This window comes from Scyliorhinus canicula, chromosome 17 (assembly GCF_902713615.1).
Source record: "Scyliorhinus canicula chromosome 17, sScyCan1.1, whole genome shotgun sequence".
NCBI classification, from domain to species: domain Eukaryota; kingdom Metazoa; phylum Chordata; class Chondrichthyes; order Carcharhiniformes; family Scyliorhinidae; genus Scyliorhinus; species Scyliorhinus canicula.
In genome coordinates, this window is record NC_052162.1 from 127,021,514 (window position 1) to 127,037,218 (window position 15,705).

At 47.9% G+C, this 15,705-nt stretch overlaps 1 pseudogene; it reads right to left on the reverse strand.

The window, feature by feature from the left end:
- Positions 1 to 7,697: 7,697 nt before the first annotated feature.
- Positions 7,698 to 15,705, reverse strand: part of LOC119951612 — a 71,249-nt pseudogene continuing 63,241 nt past the window's right edge.

A 15,705-nucleotide genomic window follows, 5' to 3' on the forward strand; every position in this document is an offset into this window, starting at 1 on the left:
GCTCTGGGAAGCAGGGTTCAAATCCCACCACAGCAGATGGTGCAATTTGAATTCAGTAAAAGTCTGGAATTAAAAGTCTGATGATGGCCATGGAACCATTGCCGATTGTCGTAAAAACCCAACCGGTTCGTTCATGTCATTTAGGGAAGGGAATCTGCCATGTTCACCTGGTCCGGCCTACATGTGACCCCAGATCCACAGCAATACATAGAACATAGAACAGTACAGCACAGAACAGGCCCTTCGACCCTCAATGTTGTGCCGAGCCATGATCACCCTACTCAAACCCACGTATCCACCCTATACCCGTAACCCAACAACCCCCCCTTAACCTTACTATTATTAGTAACATAGAAATGTTTTTTTAAAATGTAGTTTATAACAAACATGTATTAAAACTGGTTACCACAAATAAACAGCCCGGCAACATACTTCCCAGCAATCAACTACACAGTTTGTACAAATTTTTTCCCTTTTCCACCCCCACCCACCCTGCGATGAACAGCTCCTCAAACACAGTCACAAACATACTCCACCTTTTCTCAAACCCCTCTGCAGAGCCCCTTAACTCATACGTTATCTTCTCCAACTGCTAGAATTCGTACAGGTCACCCAACCAAGCTGCTACCCCCGGCGGCGATGCTGACCACCACTCTAGCAAAATTCGCCGCCATATATCAGGGAGGCGAAGGCCACAACATCGGCCTTCCTCCTCTCCATGAGCTCCGGCTTCTCTGAAACCCCAAATATCGCCACCAAAGGGTCCGGGCACTATCCTCGCTAAGACCGCGAACACTTCCGCCCAGAATCTTCCCAATTTTACACAACCCCAAAACATGTGCGCGTGATTCGCTGGCCCCCGCCCACACCTCTCTCACTCATCTGCTACCCCCTGAAAAAACCCACTCATTCTCGCCCAAGTCATTTGCACCCACCACCTAGAGCTGCATCAGGCTCATCCTTGCACAAGAGGTCCCGTGCCTCATTCCATGCTCCCCAACTGATCTCCTCTCCCAACACATCCCCAAAGGTTCTCTCATAACTAGATTGCTAACTAATCCTTTCTCATTGCACAACACCTAATCCAAGATGGCCTGTTTCCTTGTTGGTTCCTCACCATATTGGTCCACAAAACCATCCCGTGTACACTCCAGAAATTCTTTCCCTATTGTAGTGACGAATTTGCCTCACCCAATCTATATGCAGGTTAAAGTCACCCATAATCACAGATGTTCCTTTATCACATCCATCTCTGATTTCCTGTCTAATGCTATTCCCAACGTTACCAATGCAGTTTGAAAGTCTGTGTACCACACCAACGAATGTATTTCGCCTCTTGGTGTTTCTCAACTCGACCCATACAGTGGTTGCCTCTAAAATGCCCTCTGAATTGGAGGAAGAGGCAATGAAACTGACCAAATGAGCAACAACTGCATCCTTTGAATTAATTTTTTCTCCCTTTTTATAATATAAATTTAGTGTACGCAATCATTGTTTGCCAATTAAGGTGCAATTTAGTGTGGCCAATCCACCTAGCTTCCACATCTATGGGTTGTGGGGGCGAAACCCACGCAAACACGGGGAGAATGTGCAAACTCCACACAGACAGTGACCCAGAGCCGGGATTGAACCTGGGACCTCGGCGCCGTGAGGCTGCAGTGCTAACCACAGAACCACCGTGCTGCCCCCGAATTAATATTGAAAAATTATTTTCCTGTCCCCTTAAATGTCAGCCATCTCCTGGGGAAAGCAGCCCTTTAATTGTGAACATTAGGAAAGAGACCATCCTTTTAGCCAGACAAATAAATGTGTCAAGCTGAGGGAACAAAGGATGTCAACGTCTTTAAGAGAGAGAGAGAGAGAGACCTGGGCCAACCTTTCCCGAGTCTGCACCCTCCCTGGCTTCACTTCCTTTCCCTTCAGTTGCTGCAAGTGACCAACTGAAGGTGAGAATGAGAAAATAAATGGAAAGGGGGAGAAAAGAAAGTGTTTTACTCACAGATGTTGGAGACAGGAAGAGGTTTCAGTCTGTGTGAAGCGCCATTTTCAGACACCGGAAGTCTGCGGTTTGATCTGAACGAAGAGAGTCCTTCGGTTCTCCAATCTTCCCATTGGTCAACACCTCAGCCGGAAGGTCAGGGGGCGGGCTCTCAGACCCACATGCGCAGTCCCAGGGATGGGGAGGTCACTGAGCGGCTTCTCGCTCTGGCCCGAGCCGTCTGCTGGTTGCCTGGAAACCTTGTCTGGAGGAGGTGGGCGGGGAACAAAGGCTCGGGCGGGGCTCCCGTGTTCGCGCCGAGCCTGCGCACTGGAACCCAGACGCGCCACCACGGAGCAGAGTGATTCCTATTGGCTGATCCTGGCAGGGCTCCCTTGTGACATCACAATGCGGAGGTTGGACTAAAACTTCCTCCTCTGGGCAACATCTGGGAGGGAATCAATGTTTCCCCCTTTCCATTTCTTTCCTCATTCTGGGGGGACATTGGGGACTTGCAGCAACTGAAGGGAAAGGAAGTGAATCCAGTCTGTATATTACACACATTTTCTGTCCAGTAATGTAGACATACATCTGTCTGGCAGCCTGCAGGAAGATTTTCAGGTCTCTGTGTCCAGGACTGGAAGCAGTGAGCAGGGATCTGTCAATCAGCCTGAATCAGCACCTTCAGGAGAATTGGGAGGGTGAATCTTAGAAAGAGGAGAGTGAGAATGGAGGGAGAGTGTGTGGGGTGGAGATTTTGAGGAATGAGAGGAAATAATGTTCCAGAGAAACTAGAATTGTCGGTTCTGAATTTCTATCCTGTTCTGACAGCGATGACTTTTGTAAACTCCTTTGGGCCAATTCAGTGGCGAGAGACCGTACAAGTGTTCTCTGTGTGCACGAGGCTGGAACTGGTCATTGGACCTGGAGAAACACAAGGACACCACCACCATGGAGAAGCCGTGGAAATGTGGGGATTGTGGGAAGGGACTCAGGGATTGGATTCTGCTGTTTTTGCTGCTGTTAATCACACCCAGGACTGTACCATGTTCATTGTGAGACTTGGTGAAGTGGGAGGGTTGGAGGGTTTCTTTCTGCTGAACTGGCCAGTCTCACGACTTCCAGTGGGCCGATATTCTTTTAAACTGGGAGAGCACATCTCCACTGAAATGATCTGCAAAAGCTGCTGATTTCAATTTATTTCATCCAGGATATTAAATAGTGTTTTTCCCCCATGGCAGGTAGATCCAAAATAAATACATTTGTCTCTGCTCTGTCGAGTCTGCAGTACGGGCCAGGAAAGGAGAGAATTCCACGGTTAGATCTTTGAAGGTGAACATGTGAATTCCTCACGAGAGACTGATTTTCAGTGAGATTGGCTGATGTTTACTGACGTCACGGTGAGATTTCCATGGACTCTGTCTTGGTCGCACCTGCCATTTATGGTGTAGTGTGTGTTCGAGCTCATTATATGTGTTTATTTACACGTCCCTCTATTCCACAGTGAAGGTTGGAATTTAAGGTAGATAACGTAAAGTGTTTTATCGTTCTGACTTTGTATTGTAAACGTTATTTATGTTTGTTCACAAGCTGCGGAATCCTGTGGTTTTATTTGCCGACTGAGTGTTTTCAATCTCAAAATTTTATCGATTTCATCAAAACATTCTTGGTTCTTAAGGGGTTTGCCCAAGAATCATAATATATATACGTATACTGAACCACTACACAAATCTATTGCTTAGTGATATGGGGGGATGCGCAGCGATTGGTCATGCCATAGAATCCCTACAGTGCAGAAGACGGCCATTCGGCTCATCAAGTCTGCACCGTCCCTCCGAAAGACCACCCTCCCTCGGCCCAATCCCTCACCTATCCCAGTAACCCCACCTGATCGTTCAACACTGAGCGGCAACTTAGCATGACCAATCCAACTTAACCTGCACATCTTTGGACAGTGGGAAGAAACCGGAGCACCTGGAGGAAACCCACACAGACACGGGAAGAATGTACAAACCACACAGTCACCCGAGGCCGAAATCAAACCCAGAACCTCTCCCTCTTTGAGGCAACAGTGCTAACCACTATGTCACCCTATTGCTCCATGTCCTGGAACTCGCTGCCTCCGAGGGTGGTGGAAGTGGTGTTACGGGGATAGGCTGGGGGATTGGGCCGAGGTCAGGTGCTCTTTCAGAGTGTCGGTGCAGCCCCACTGGGCCGAATGGCCTCCTTCTGCCATTCCATGGGTGAATACGTCCTGCCGCGCACCAAGAAGGTGGCTCACCTCCGCTCGGGAAATCAGGGATGGGCAATAAATGCTGACCTTGCCAGCGATGCTCCAATCCCGTGAAAGGATTAATTTGAAAAGCCTTTGTTTCTAACATTGCATCCGTGACAAAGGAGGGCAACAAATGCACCACCCTGTCCCACTTTGGAACTCAAACATGTCTATGGCCTGGTCATCTCTTCCTGAACCTGACTGGCTTTCCTCTCCTGCCTCTCGCTCTCCTTGGAGATGCTCGGGCCACAAAGGAGAACATTACCATCCCGGAAGGGGCTGTTAATGTTTGAAGAGAAGTCTGAACAGCCAGCAATTCAGTAAATGACCTACGTCATAGAATGTCATGTTGCTCAACAAAAACACACCTTTATTGTATATATAAACTGAAAGTTAGCTCTCTTACCTCATCACTCGAGTTTATATCTTTATTCGGTGACTCCTTTACGCTTTACTCCCTTCCCAAGAGATTCCTTATCTCACAAAAGCTTCTAAAGCTTATTCGCCTTCTCTAGGGACCAACCTGAAGATATGTCACAGCCCTCTGGAATTCACTTTATTTTCTCCCCAATTTTTCAGTTGGGATATTCAACTTTAAGTGATCTTTTGCTTGTGAAGGTTCCACTTCTTTCTTGATCTGACTTTGGACAGACCTTCTGCTTTTTCTCAGTCAGTTCCCACAGCTTCTTCACAGCTCTTTCCAAGCTGACTGCTTTCTGTCACATGGCTAACTGCCTCTCACTGTAGGGACCCCAGGAGATTTCTTCCTCTCGCTTCAAGCTGGGCAAATCTTCCAGCTCAGCTTCCCCTCCCACACCAAATTCCAAGACCAATGAAGGAACTTGTTGTTTGCCGACACATGACCAACAATCCGTTTGCTCATTGGCCAATCCCGTCCTTGGGCCACTTTACGAATATCACTCAGAAGCTTTTTATGTTCAAGTGGAAAGGTTTGATGTTCCCATTTGGTCTGATCATCAAACAATTCGAAGGCCAGAATTCTCCAGCTGCTGTAATTCACCTGTCCCGCTGGCAGGGCACCCCCGCCCGCAGGTTACCCCACGGCGTGGGGGGGGGGGGGGGGGGGGGGGGGCTTCAATGGGAAATCCCAGTGACAGGCGGCAGGAACAGAGAATCTCACCACCCAGCGAACGGCACACTGCCGAGAAACACACGGCCGGGGGAACGGGGAATCCATCCCGAAATGTCCCAATTTTTCCTCATCCCATTCAGAATGAATTTCATTTGCTTCCTTGTGACTGATGTTGACAGCTTATCCAATTTTGGAATTTACTTTTTCTTTCTAATACTAACTCTTTTCTATGTCTCTGAATCTCCCACGTGTCATGGACAGGAAGTTGGGGGGGGGGGGGTCTTTCTCCTGTTAAAAACGGTGGGGTATTTTTCTCCAACCCTTCACTTTAGACATGTTCAAATCCTCAATCAATAACTTGCACAACAAACTCGGGGGATGGTGAAATAAAGTGGTTGCTTCATTTTTACACTAACACGTGTGCAAGAGGGGTTTTGCGATGGCTGCCCCCTTCCACACGCACACAATAAATGGAGGGGGGGGCTGAGTGAAAAGGAAGCGTGATCAGGGCTCGAGGTTCCCGCCTGCACTCGCCCCACTAGTGTCAGTGGGAGTGTGTCAACTTGATCCTTGCCTGAGGTTAAATCACCAGCAGTCAGCTCCCCCCACCCGCCCCTTAAAGGGGATATGCCTTTGGTCATCTGGGACTATGTTGACTTTACCATTTACCTAGCTGGGGGAATGAGCCTAGGTAGAGTGCTTGAGGGAAATGGGACTGACTGGTTTGCTCCAGCATGGGATCAATGGGTTGAATGGCCTCCCTCTCTTCCCGAATGACTATGGTCTGAAGAGAACAATTTCAGCTGTTCCAGTAACTCCAGCTAACTGAAGTCCCTCATTCCTGGTGCCGTTCTCGTAAATCTCCTCAGCCCCCCTCACTGAGTCCAGCAGAGAGAAACCCTCTGACCCTCCCACTTCACCAAGTGTCAGAATGAACATGGTTCAGTCCTGGGTGTGATTAACAGCAGCAATAACAGCAGAGTCCAACCCCTGTCATCACTCGTGAACTCGCTGGTAGCTGCGCAGGGTGGATAACAGGGAAACCTTTCCCACACATACAGCAGATAAATGGCCAGATATTAACCGATTTATTGGTGCCTTTAAGAATTAATGCAGTACATTTCTTAATTCAGAGCACAGACAGTGAATGGAATATCAACAAGGCTAATGTGCAAAGATAGGCATTATTTCAGATAATAAATAAGAACTGCTACGCAGGAATCTAACATTGTTTCATGAAAAGTTGCATAAAAGCCCCTTGTAAATAATAAACCATTGTTCCTCAACACAATCTGTAATGAAAATGTATCACAGCTTCAGCAACATTTAGTAATAAAAATGTGACATGTGAGAGTACCTTTAAGAAATGGTGTTTATCAGTGATGTCTGAGTGTGGGTGGAGCTGCCTGTCTGCTTTGACTTTCACTTTGGGCTTGCAGCTACAGGGTGTGTTTACTTACCTTTTAGATTTGGAGAAGCTGCAGTCACAGCAAGATGTGTCGGAATGTCTGCAAGCTCATGAATGTTCATTTGGTGATTTCAAACTGGTAACTGTTCTCAGCAGTGACATTCAACCTGATGTCTTTCTGTAAAAAGGGTTCTTTTTGTCTTATGGATGTTGCAAGGAAAGATTAACTCAGAGAGTACTGTATTCTTTGGGGGATTTATTGGTGTTGATCGTTGTTCAGATGTTTACTGTGGGTTTATAAAGTGTGAACTGGTTTCATAAATAAATTGTAGAGTGGGCCCGTGTGCTCCCCATAGCCATAGCCAGAATCTATTAAAGGTCGTGGGTCAGGTGAACTCCATGATACACTTTGGGGTTCTCTAAACCAGGCATTGTCAAACTCAGGGTGCCACCCGGTGGGTACCGGGAGGGCGGTGGAGCCGTCTGTCGCGGCGCTCCAGATTGCGCAAATCTGCGTGCAACAGCTGCAGCAGCCGGCTGTTAATAACGCAGGCTGCAAGCTGCCTTCAAAATGGCCACAAACGTGTAAAAGAAATGTCGCAGCTTCTTGTTTTACAAGTTCGGGGGAGTATATTCATTTATTTATTTACTTTATTCATTTAATTTTTTATTTTTTTCATTTATTAATTTTTTCACAAGGTCGGTGGGTTTTATTTCATAAAATCTGACAGAAAAAAAAATGCAGAACTTTGGACAGATGGAGTCTCCATACTTTCCGACAGCGGAAGGCTTCACCTTCATCCAACAGGTTCCATTGGAGGAGCAGGTACGAGGGCCAAAGGGACCCAAAACCATTTCTTCCTTTTTTGTCAGCAGCAAACAAGGTCAGAGAAAATGGTGGGTCACAAAGGTCGGCCGGGTTGGGTCCCGAAGGCCGGCCGGGGTGGGTCGCGAAGGCCGGCCGGGGTGGGTCGCGAAGGTTGGCCGGTTGGTAAAAATGGGTCCCCGGAAAAAAAGTTTGAAGAGCACTGCTCTCAACCCTGGCCCATAACAAATATATCAAAGCCTTAGCAACAGCAACATTTAGCAACAAAAATGTATCAAAGCTTTACCAACAGCAAGGCTAATGCAAGCACCTTATATTTATAGGATTGGTACATGTGGTGGGGGCACGTAGACATTTAATTAATATGATGAAGATTAGTAAATCTTAAGTAATGCCCAATGCTTGGATAAAAAATCATTTTCTCAGTGATAGACAGATATTTGAATAAATCAGGAATCTTCAGCTGAGAATTAGAAACCAATGAGAGTAAATGAGGGATTAGACCATTGATCAGAATTTCATTAAGAATAAGGCTTCATGATTCAAACTTTATTCTGCAGAAATTCTGAACAATGTATTGATTTTCTAACTCTCTTTATTATGTTTTGATGTATTATTGGTTTTTATTAAGTTTTTTTATTTAATAGAATCAAGGTGAATGTTTAGCAAATAAAGTTGTATTTTTAGACACCTGCAATCAACTGGACCTGTGACATTTATTTGAAGATAAAATGAGAGATCGTATCACAGCCTCTTCCCGATGTGAACTTGCTGGTGTTTGAGCAGGTAGGTTGACCGAGTGAATCCCTTCCCACACTCGGAGCAGGTGAACGGCCTCTCCTTACTGTGAGTGCGCTGGTGTGACAGCCGGGAGGATGAATTGCTGAATCCCTTCCCACACTGAGAGCAGGTGAATGGCTTCTCCCCAGTGTGAACTCGTTGGTGTACCTGCAGGTGAGATGACCGAGTGAATCCCTTCCCACACTGAGAGCAGGTGAACGGCCTCTCCCCAGTGTGAACTCGCTGGTGTGTCCGCAGGGTGGATAAGTCCATGAATCCCTTCTCACAATGAGAGCAGGTGAACGGCCTCTCACCAGTGTGAACTCGCTGGTGTGTCTGCAGGTTGCATAACCGAGTGAATCCCTTCCCACACTGAGAGCAGGTGAATGGCTTCTCCCCAGTGTGAAGTCGCTGGTGTGTCCGCAGGTTGGATAACCGAGTGAATCCCTTCCCACACTGAGAGCAGGTGAATGGCTTCTCCCCAGTGTGAACTCGCTGGTGTGTCCGCAGGTTGGATAACCGAGCGAATCTTTTCCCACACTGAGAGCAGGTGAACGGCCTCTCCCCTGTGTGAACCCGCTGGTGTTTCTGCAGGCTGGATAACAGAGCGAATCCATTCCCACACTGAGAGCAGGTGAACGGCCTCTCCCCAGTGTGAACGCGCTGGTGTACCCACAGGTTGGATAATTGAGCAAATCCCTTCTCACACCGGGAGCAGGTGAATGGCCTCTCCCCAGTGTGACTGCGTCGATGAGCTTCCAGTCGTGATGGGGCTATGAATCCCTTTCCACAGTCCCCACATTTCCACGGTTTCTCCATGGTGCGGGTGTCCGTGTGTCTCTCCAGGTTCACCGCCCAGTTGAGGCCTTGTCCACACACAGAACACGTGTACGGTCTCTCCCCGCTGTGAATGGTGTGATGTTTTTTTCAGGCTGTGTAACTGGTTAAAGCTCTTTCCACAGTCAGTGCTCTGGAACACTCTCACTCGGATGTGTGTGACTCGATGCTTTTCCAGTCACACTGATGTTTAAAGCATTCTGAAGCAGACAGAACAGACAAACATTTCTCTTTTTAGATTTAAAGGCCGATGATATTCCAGTCCCGATGATTTGAGCGACGCTGTCGGATGTTGACGTGAAGTTTGCTTTGAGATTTCGGTCTGTAAATCCTCACCTTCTGAGATCCTGTAAAAGGGGTTCACACAATCATCACTGTCAGTACATTCAGTACATTCAGAACAGACAATTCTAGTTTCTCTGGAACATTCTTTCCTCTCTCATTCCCCAAAAGCTGTAAATCTCCATCCCACACACTCTCCCTCCATTCTCACTTTAGTTCTAGTTTCTATGAACATTCAATCCTCTCTCCTTCCCAAAAGTCATCCAACACTCACTCCACCCAATATATACCCTCACAACTCTTGTTAAGGTACGATTTAGTTTGAGCAACAGATCCATGGTCACTGTTCCATGTCCCAGACAGACAGACCTTAAAATCGTTCTCCATTCTCCATAAGGGGCAGCAGGGTAGCATGGTGGTAAGCATAAATGCTTCACAGCTCCAGGGTCCCAGGTTCGATTCCCGGCTGGGTCACTGTCTGTGTGGAGTCTGCACGTCCTCCCCCTGTGTGCGTGGGTTTCCTCCGGGTGCTCCGGTTTCCTCCCACAGTCCAAAGATGTGCGGGTTAGGTGGATTGGCCATGCTAAATTGCCCGTAGTGTCCTAATAAAAGTAAGGTTAAGGGGGGGGTTGTTGGGTTACGGGTAGAGGGTGGATACGTGGGTTTGAGTAGGGTGATCATGGCTCGGCACAACATTGAGGGCCGAAGGGCCTGTTCTGTGCTGTACTGTTCTATGTTCTATGTTCTATTTGTATCTATAGCAAAGTGGCCATAGTCCCTTTGCGGGGAGAGCTGCCTGGTGGTGATTTAATCTGACCATCACCACACCTCAGGCGAGGGGCAAGGTTGAGAAAGTGGGCCTTCATGAATAACCTCAGCCAGTACGGGAATTGAACCCACGCTGTTGGTGTCGCTCTGAATCTCGAACCAACTGTCCAGCCGTCTGAGCTAAACCGGCCCCTGTGTATCTCACTGAACTGATAATGAGCAATATACTGAACCCTATGGGGGAGGAGGATGTGAGAAATCTGGAACTGACAGACAATCTAAATGACGGAAGGGGAGGCAAAGTATTTCAAAGGGGCGGGTGGGGCCCACGCAGACACGGGGAGAATGTGCAAACTCCACACGTACAGTGACCCGGGGCCGGGATCGTACCCGGGCCTTCGGCACAGTGCTAGCCACTGCGCATGGTGCAATGGTATTATCTCTGGATCAGTAATCCAGAGATCCAGGATAATGTTCTGGGGAGAACAGCAAATTACTGCAGATGCTGGAATCTGAAACAAAAACAGAAAATACTGGACAATCGCAGCAGGTCTGACAATATCTGTGGGGAGAGAAGGGAGCTAACGTTTCCAGTCTGGATGACTCTTTGTCACAGCAGATGCTTTGTAAATGCCCTGGGGAGCAGGGTTCAAATCCCACCACAGCAGATGGTGCAATTTGAATTCAGTAAAAGTCTGGAATTAAAAGTCTGATGATGACCATGGAACCATTGCCGATTGTCGTAAAAACCCAACTGGTTCGTTCATGTCATTTAGGGAAGGGAATCTGCCGTCCTTACCTGGTCCGGCCTACATGTGACCCCAGATCCACAGCAATACAGAGAAATGTTTTTTTTCATTGTATTTTATTACAAACATGTATTAAAACAGGTTACAGCAAATAAACAGCCCGGCAACATACTTCCCAGCAATCAACTACACAGTTTGTACAAATTGTTTCCCTTTACCACCCCCCACCACCCTGCGATGAACAGCTCCTCAAACACAGTCACAAACATCCCCCAGCTTTTCTCAAACCCCTCTGCAGAGCCCCTTAACTCAGACGTTATCTTCTCCAACCACAGGAAGTCGTACAGGTCACCCAACCAAGCCGCTACCCCGGTGGTGATGCCGACCACCACTCTAGTAAACTTTGCCACTGTGCAATCCGAGAGGTGAAGGTGACGACATTGGCTTTCCTCCTCTCCATGAGCTCCGGCTTCTCTGAAACCCCAAATATCGCCACCAAAGAATCTGGGTCCACCTCCACCTGCACTATCCTGGCTAAGACCGTGAACACTCCCGCCCAGAATCCTTCCAATTATACACAACCCCAAACCATGTGCTCGTGATTCGCTGGCCCCCGCCCACACCTCTCACACTCATCTGCTACCCCCTGAAAGAACCCACACATTCTCGTCCGACTCATTTGCACCCACCATCTTCAGCTGTATCAGGCTCATCCTTGCACAATAGGAGGTCCTGTTTACCCTTTGCAGTGCCTCACTCCACACTCCCCAACTGATCTCCCCTCCCAACACCGCTTCCCATTTCTCCTTGATCTTCACCACCAGCTCACCTCCCTGCTCCCCCAGCCACTTGTATATATCCTCAATTCTTCCCTCCCCTTCCACATCCGGAAGCAGCAGTCGCTCCAGCAGGGTGTATCCTGGCAATCTAGGAAACCCCCTTGCGGTATTGTGTGAAGCAAATAATGGCATGAAGGGAAAACTAGTCAAGTCTTCTTGGTTCAATTCAATTTAAACTGACTTCACATAACCTAAGGCACAGATACAAAATACATAAATACAAACAGCCGAGGTCAACTTGACCTGAGAACTGGGTGACTCTAAAACTTGGATAAGACGCGTTCGTCATGAGACCAGACCAGTCTAAATATATACGATAAGCTAAAAAACTGTCTCTTCCTGTACGTAAACAAATTTGTCCATCTCTTAAAACAAAGACAAGATAATGATACGAGACCCCAGTCCCCTAAAGTTCAGCAAGGTGACGCCATTGTAACGATTATTACTTATGTTTTACTTTCGATCAAATTCCTGACCAAGCTGTATTCATGTTAACTTGATCCTATAATGTATAAAAATCGCCTTATTCTTCTGTAATATCGCAGACTTGGGATGGACTCAGCAGTTTGTACTTGATTGCCATCCGACTTCAAGTCTCAGCCATTACTGCTAGCAGTTCTAATTCGTAAATAAAGTTCAGTTTTGCTTACCTAATGAATGCTGTTTGAATTTTTCTATCACTGTCCGGAAGCGGGGAAAATATTGAATACGACACCCTCCAGACCTTTTCTGCAAAGTCCCTAACCGGCAGATACCTGAACTCACTCTCCCTCGGCAGCGCTACCCTCTCCCTTAGCACCTCGAGACTGGCGAACCCTTCCTCCAAATACAGACCCTCACCTTGACCAGGCCCTTCCCTCCACCTCCTGTATACACTATCCACCCAACCCCCCCCCCCGGCTCAAACCCATTATTCTCACAAAGCGGCCTTAACACCAACATCCCTTCCACCCGAAAATGCCTCTTCAACTGATCCCATATCTTCACCGTGCACTGCACCACCGGGCCCCCTGAATACCTACTCGGAGCCATTGGCAACGCCGTCACCACAGCCCTCAAACTAGACCCCTCATGAGGGCAGCACGGTGGCACAGTGGTTAGCACCAGTGCCTCGCGGCACCGAGGTCCCAGGTTCGATCCCGGCTCTGGGTCACTGTCCGTGTGGAGTTTGCACATTCTCCCCGTGTCTGCATGGGTTTCGTCCCCACAACCCAAAAATGTGCAGGGTCGGTGGATTGGCCACGCTAAATTGCCCGAATGGGAAAAAACGAATTGGGTACACTAAATTCACAACAAACAGAACTAGACCCCTGACAATATTCCTCCTCCATCCTAACCCACTCTCCCCTTCTCCTTCCCACCACCGCCGCACCTTGTACACATTCACCGCCCAATAATAATGAAACAGCTTTGGCAATGCCAACAACCCCCCCAGCTGCCTCTGTAGCAGGGTCCTCCCCACCCTCGGCACCTTCCCCACCCATACAAAGTCCAAAATGATCGTGGCCAATTTCCGTAAAAATGCGTTTGGTAGAAAGATCGGGAGAGCCTGAAAGATAAACAAGACCCTCGGCAGAATATTCATTTTCACCACTTGGACCCTCCCCGCCAACGTCAACTGCAGTGTATCCCACCTCTTAACATCCTCGCTGGCTTCCTCCACCAGCTTCGTTAAGTTCCACTTATGGAGCCCCATCCATTCCCTCGCTACCTGAATCCCTAAATACCTAAACCTATCCCTCCCTCCCATAGATGGAATCCCCATTAGCCCGCTGTGCCAGCTCATTCACCGGGAAAACCTCGCTTTTCCCTACATTCAGTTTGTACCCTGAGAACCCTCCAAAACTCCCCAGCAGGCCCATAATCCTTCCCATACTCGCCAGCAAGAGGTCATCGACAGAGAGCTACACCCACTGTTCCCTGTGTCCCCTCATAATCCCCCACCACTCCACCGACCCTCTGAGAGCCATCACCAATGGCTCTATGGCCAGGGCAAACAGCAACGGCGACAGCGGGCACCCCAGCCTCAGCCAAACTTCGCAAACTCATATTATACATCCTCACACTCGCTCTTGGCACCACATACAGCAACCATACCCATGTCGGGACAGACTCCTCCATCCTGCCTGTGTGATCATCTCCAACAACTCCCCCATCGCCAGCGATCCTTCAAACGCCCCCAACAGATGAGGTGCCAGGTCCGTCACAAATTCCTTATGAAATTACGCCGGGTACCCAAGTGGCCCCGGGGCCTTCCCTGACTTCATACCCCTGATAATATACAGCACCCTCCCTCAGCCCCAGGGCTCCTCCAATGCCTGCCTCTTTGCTTCCTTCACCTGGGGAAACTCCAGCTTGTCCGGAAATCGCCCCTTATCCCCCTCGTAAAGTCCCAGGTAGTACTCCCGAAACGCTTTGTTTATCTTCTCAGGCTCTAACACCACATCCCCAGCCACAGTCCATATCTTCAATATTTCCCTGGACAGGGCCTGCCTCTGTAGCTGGTGTGCCAGCATGCGGCTCGCCTTCTCCCCATACTCATATTGCTCCCCTCTTGCCTTACATAATAGCCCTACCGCCCTCCCTGTTGTCAGCCTGTCAAATTGCCTCTGCAATTTTTTTCCTCCTCGCCATTCCCTCCGCGGTGGGCATCCTCGAATACTCCCTATCCACCTCCACTATCTTGCTCACTAGACGGTCATGTTCCTCCCTCCTTTCCCTATCCACACGAGTCTCAAACAAAATAATCCCCCCCCCCCCCCACCACTGGCCACTTGTGGTATTGTGTGAAGCAAAAAATGGCATGATGGGAAAATTAGTCAAGTCTTCTTGGTGCAATTGAATTTAAACTGATTTCACATAACCTAAGGTTTTTTTTTGTGTAATTAGCCGCAGGTCAGGGACCTTGTTGATCTCGTTTTTCATCCGCATTTATACAGGCTGTCAATAAGTTTGGGGTCAGGGACCCTGTCAGAAATTATTTGGGGCCAGGGACCCTTTGATTAAGTTTTTTGGGTCAGGACCCTGTCAGTAATTTTTTTGGGGTCAAGGACCCTCCAATTTGATTTGGTACCAGAAATTTTGTTTGAGCGTTTTTTTTTGCCTGGGGCACATTTTACTGACATTATGCGACAAACTTTAGACAAAACTATTTTCATGTGTTTAGAAACCCCTTCTCAAGAACGTAATATTCGAAGATTGGCTGCAGCGCTGCTTTAAACAATAAATTAGGTAACGATATCTGGCCACTAGGTTACACAGGGATCTTGGAACTTTGACAATAGCATTGATGCAGAAAAAAAAAAGCAATCTGGAAAAAAAAAATGCCGGCTTCAAATTGTTTAATTTTACAGTGGAAAAAACAGTCCACTTAACGCAACGAACAATCACTATTAATGAGTTTGAGAGATAACACCCGCAAAACGGATTAATGAGTGCGTGAACGGTAAAGCGAAAGATTGGGAGACTTTAAAATTGTAATGTGAGCTTTGGGATAGAAAACAGTCAAAACACTAAAAAAGCAATTCGGCAATAAGAAACCTCCTCTCACCAGACAAATAGGGCTAGCTCGTAAGATTATAGGAAAGGAGGATCCTCCCAGTTGCTCTGGCATGCCGATGTTCCCATATTCAAGCGATACGGAAGACGAGGAGAATTTGAACCCTGGACCCCACCCTCATTTTGCGCTCCCCGATTTTACAATTCCACTTTCCCAAGTCCTGACTCCCACTTCTGATCCCATTACCAATGAGACTCCTGCTAACGTATCCCCCTCAGCGACACGCACTCGGTCACAGACGCAAGCCGTAAATATCGAACAACCCTTCTCTACGGAAAACATGATAATTGACTAAAAGATGTTGATTAAAA